The sequence below is a fragment of the Teleopsis dalmanni genome, chromosome 2, assembly GCF_002237135.1.
Source record: "Teleopsis dalmanni isolate 2A chromosome 2, ASM223713v2, whole genome shotgun sequence".
NCBI classification, from domain to species: Eukaryota; Metazoa; Arthropoda; class Insecta; order Diptera; family Diopsidae; genus Teleopsis; species Teleopsis dalmanni.
Window position 1 is genome coordinate 224,425,978 of NC_051847.1, and position 6,000 is coordinate 224,431,977.

The window sequence follows — 6,000 nt, forward strand, 5'->3', positions numbered from 1 at the left end:
GGCTATCCGTGCCACAAGAGCACTTAGCTCGCTTTGATCCCTTATGTGTGCCCATTTTGTTAAATTTGAATTCTATATCTTTTCCTTTTTATTCTCTGTTTACTTGTAATAAACTATATAGATATGAAATAGAGTTTATTATATGCCTACATTTTTTAAACCATTAAAACGAGTAAGGATAATACAGCTAAGTAACGTAAATGACAAAAAAAGAATCAGCATTAAATCCTATTTTCAATTAAAGTAATAGATTTTCTCTATGCCTTTTTGTATGGAATATGGAATAGAAATGGAATAGCAAAAGCTTTATTTCGAATATACCAGATAATGCTTTAATTAGAGTTCCGGAATTAACAATCCTGCAATTTTTCTTTTAAGTACGTTTCCAAAGATCAATCCATTATCAGTTTAAACAAAATAGTTGGAAGGGTGATCCTCTTAAGGTTCAAAGAATTTTTAATCATCAACAAAACCATTCCATGGAACTACAACTAGCAAGTCTTCTTGTGTTTAACATAGCAAAAGCGTGTGACGCTGTTTGGTATGCATGGCTAATTGTCAAAATGAATCGTTTCCACGTTCTAACTACATTCCATAAGTTCTTTTAGCTTCAGATTTTTTAAAAGCCTCACGTTCTTCTATTCTCTTTTTTACCGTTCTAATTATTAGGGATGTATATATGAATCAAATTTTTCTAAATTATTTAAGTTCAGGTTTTTTGTGACATTTAAGGTTTTGTTTAATTTAATAATCGTTTGCATGTTTGACTTTTAATGTCGTAAAAATGTTGTCATATATTCTATCTATGCTGATTAAGTCTATTAAATCCTAAAAATGTGTATTGCTTTTTTTGAGTTAGTTAAGATATTATCTTTAATTTATATAAATTCAAGCTTTAAGAATCTTAACAAGTATCAAAACTAAGACAGCAGCTTCTGTAAAGTAATATTTATTCGCCATTCTCGTTTCTGTCGTTAAACTATTGACCTAGACACGTTCATGGCACAAAAATCCTTTTTATGTCCTTACACTTTGAGACAAACTACATTTGCGAAATTTGATTTGTACGAGTATGTAGAATATAAAGGTACTTTCCCCAACTTTATTTCCTTAATAAAGTCGCAAGTTTCTGTCTATCTACTCCAATCGATAGCAAAATAGAAGCTGTACGCTTACATATACATTTGGGTTGATTTAAAGGATTTGGAGTGATTAACTAAATGACAGTATACAATATATGTAAGGCGTTTTGTCACAACAGCTCTAAGGTCATGTTAATAAAAAAAGTAAACAAAAAAAGGAATAAAACCATTTCTTCGGAAACTTTTGTGGCTTTTTGTGTTGACCGCAGGAAAAAAGGTTAACACAATAGAAATAGAAAAAATATTCAAACCGGAAGAAATTAAATTATTTGCATAAAATCACAATTTCAGTTGTGTCATATGTATCGGTATCTGTATTTGTATCTGTATCTGTATCTGTATCTGCATCTACGAGTATTGTAGTACACACCCACATCAAAATTATTGCGGTTTTTGGTTTTAAATTAAGCGTAAGCTTATGTTGTATGAACGTCATGAGTTAATGTACAGTACGGTAAGCAATTTATGTATGTGTTGATGTTTTTTAGCGTGAGAGCAACATTTAGCTGTGGCTTTATCGGAATTTCAGATCGATTTTAGGTTTGTTAAAACGAAAGAAGTATATGGTTTACCGTAATCGTTTAAAATATTATGGTGTAAAAGTATTTAAATTGAAATGTATATAGTACTTAGATTCTTAACTACCTAAAAAATATTATCGTTAGTTTTGTTTTCACTCTTTAAAATTATTATTGATATTATACATACACTATAAACCCACTTCAATAAAAAAAAGTTAGATTCCAAAAAATATAATATGTTTATAGAAATAGTGTCATTCATCACGTTATTCAATATCTGAGCACTGAATGTACTATATAGCTGTAAAATATTAACTAAATAGATGGCTGTTTTCAATATTTGTTGCTCAGTATTCGAAGCATAGCTTTTAGGTTTAAAACTCTTATTTTGCATGGAGTTAAGCACATGTAAGAATGTAAAATAAATTAAAGCTGCTGCGGAGGTAGTCACAAAACTTAAGCTAGTTGAACTTTTATAACGGGAAATGTCAAATGAACTGTGTGATAACCACAAAAAGTTGCGCGGGTTTTAATGTGCTTTAGAAGATATTCAAGTTGTATGTCTAGATAACAAGTTGTTATATCTAAAAAAAAGTTTAATACGTATTAATCTGAATTACAAACTGTTATGATCACAACACAAAGTTGAGATATTTTAAGGTAAGAAGTTTAAACTCGACATTCACGCTGTAATTTTGCTCTCAGATTTGCTGTAATCAACAATTTTAGTGAAATATGCAAAATAAGAAAAGGTGATATCAGTGGTGTATGAATGTATACCAGCAAGGTTGTTAGATTCAAACCCGCCTACTAAAGAATCACCATTTTTATAGCAATTTCTCAAAGTTTTAACACAAACACCGATTGTAAAATAACTCATATTGTGAAATGACAACTTTAAACTAAACATATGTCACAGATCACGAAATGCATAAGCATAACCTTTTATGTCTTCTACATATATAATTTTTTCGTAACAATCAATTGTAAAACTGAAAATGATGGATTAAGACTCCAAAGAATTGTTAAGGAAACAATAATCGCTATACTCGTATTGTAATATGTTTTCACAATTATATTTGATATTATCACAACCTCTTAAGAAAAAAATAAATAAATTCTAATGAATTTGAGAGCCCTAAATATGTGTACTACAAAAAGTAAAGAATAGGTTATACATATTTCTGTTATTATATTTGTTATATTACTAACAAACTGATGATAAGTCTCCACACAAGTATCGCAATATCTCTTATTATCTCACACGACTGATGTGACAGTAAAATTTTATTAAAGTACTTTTTTTTCGAATCAAAAGCATAATTTAAAGGTCATTGACTAAATTGGGATTAAAGTTATTGTAGAATTTAGAAGTTTCTACTTACATGATCTATATCTAGTTAACTTATCTGTATAAAACTGTGAATCAAACAATTCTTTATTTATGAATAAGTTTAGTTCCAAAAAATGTATTTATTAATTTTGCTTCTTTTTAATAATCATTGCAGCTTTATTGATTTATCATTTCTAAAATTAAATTTAATTTAAAAGTTTTCTAAGTATTGATTCACATTACTTTTTACATTAATTTTCTTACGATTTAGTAAATGAGTATTTACATCTAAGTATATTAATATATATTACATTTGCTTTTCCTTATTAAAAATTTATTGCCATGTTTTATTAAAGTTTTTAACACTACATTTTAACGTTCTTTAGAAACATCAAAGATAGACTAAGTTACTAATTATTACAAATTTATTTAAGCCTATTATTTCGGTATATATATTACGCCTAATTAAAATTCAGTCCTATTGAGAAAAAGTATACTTTCATTTAATAGGCATGTAATATAGTATATATTATACTCTATTGTATGTATGTATCTTCCATTTAAATTAACTGCTTGTCAGTAACTGCATGCACTGATTACTATTTTAACAACAAAAGAAAACGTATCTTTTGAACCTTACATAACTGAATAGAGATTTTTTTATTTCGTTTGCTATATTCTATATGCTGTCGTATAGCCTAAAAGCAGGTTACACCCCACCCTGCTGAAAATAGTTAACGGTGTATATTCATAATATAATATTTTTCCCTAAATAAAATTTCAACTTGAACCATTTTTTATAAGCCATAGTAATATTTTTCCATTTTATGACAGCAAAAAAAGTTTAGAAACTTTCACAACCGAAAAAAATAAAGAAAACAAGAACAAAATCAGTCCAATATGAAAACCACACAACAACAACAACATCATCAACAAAAACAACAGCAATAACAGCAACAACAAACTAAATCTATTATAACTTCAATAGGCACAAGTAAAGTGGCAAAAACAGCAGGATTTAGAAAATGTTTAAGTGTATTACCTTCACTTTCGGCTTAAATAGATATATTTTTTTTCTCATATAATCCTAATAAAATACCGTAACTGGTAACATACATACCAGTCTATTTATTTAACATTTGGTATCGACTGCTGCTGCTGCTACTGCTGCTGCTGCTATACATAATTCGTAAAATTTGTGGAAATAATACGTATACGTAGTGTAGTCAGTCAAGTGTTTGGTAGCTGTTGTTCAAGCAACATAACAAAATCATGAATAAAATCTGTGTAACCTTTTGTCTTTTCTTTGTACTTTGTGCTTTGTGCTATTGTGCTGCTGTGTGTTATTTTATTTTGTTGGTGCTATTGGTGTTGTTGTTGTTGTTGTTTTACGATTTGTTCTGTGTCTACATGGAGTGGCTGTTTTGTTTCATTTTGTGCTTCATTGTAGCCAGCAACTCTTCCCACTTTTCGTACTGTTCCCTGAATTGCCATTTGCAATGTGAGTTCTTTTACGTTTAGACGCTCTATTGCATTTACACTTTGCATCATCACTATTTGGCATTTGTTACGCTAAATCATCTGCATGTACGAATTTGTACATAAGCTTGTGTTGGTATTGTTTTTCGAGTGACATGAAGTATTAGAATTTCAATTTTATAATTTCAAACACGTAACGTGGCGATTAACTAAACTCGTGAGTTACGAAATATGTGGACCGCTGTAAACTGCAGGCAAGTCGAGACGATTTCTTACGCATAAAATGAACTAAATTTGCTTGCCAATTTTATTATGAATGAAGCTAAGGTGGCTATTTCACTGCTGGACACTAGGGTTGAAGTAGCAAAGGACCACAACACGTATTCAGTATAATTTGCTTTATTCAATTTTTTCCCCAAAATTTGCTAGTTTAAATGAGTATTTCCTCCAGGGATTATCAGCCACAGTCTACGTTGTTAACTGTTTAATTTGTGAAAGTTCGTCTTAAGTGCGAGTATTAAGGACGAGTTGGCTAGCTGCGCTAGTATCAAAAAAAGCACTTAACAATTAGTCTAGCATTAAATGGGCGGGGTAGTTGATGTGGGGCGTTTGCATATTGCGAAAATGTAGGTGGATTACTCGGTTGTATTGTAAAGTAATGTATTTCATTTTAATTCACTTTTTCGTTGATATTTTGTTGCTACTTCGCAATGTTGTATTTTGGATCGTTAAATTTGTTGTTATTTGCTTATTTGAACTTTTAATAGAATCCTTTGTTGGCTGTTTACATCAATAAAGACAGACATAAAGTTGCTTTTGCGGCAAATGGAATTAAAAGTTTAACACTGTCGAAAGGAAATTAAAATAAAACAAAATCTGCATGGTTAAAGCATTCTAATGAAATATTTACAAATGTAAATTTTCCTTAATTGCGTAAAAGTTGTATGTGTGAGTTGAGGGATGAATTGAGTGTTGAAACAATAATAATAATAATAATGAAAGGCGTTGATTGATTTTAATGAAAATATAAAAGAAATTTAAATTGAATTGAATTTGTATGTATTTAAGCAATTTAAGTTAAAGGGTCATTCGAAAGTTTGAAAAGTAAATAATAATGTTTGTCAAAGTAGGTATATTTAAGTTGGCATTCATCGCGGTGAAACCGTTTAAGAAGCATGTAATTTCCTAATCATTGAGAACAAATATTACAAAGTAACTATGCCGCATACATTTAAGGATAGATTAGGTTAGGTTAGAGTGGCTACGTTGCTCGCAAAGCCCACCTTAGCTCAAATAACGAGTTCCCTATACAAGTGAAAGTGTACCAATCTGACAAGTTGGTTGACAGCTCTGTCAGATGGATAAGAAAAGCAATTCCACAGACTCTAAAACTACTTCATTTCACTTTTGCGCATTCAATTTAATTTAGTTTCTTTTCCACTTTCTTATGATTAAATAAATCTCAGCTACTATCTATTGTTTCATAATCTCCACTAAGTAGTAATATTAATAACTCTAGATAACT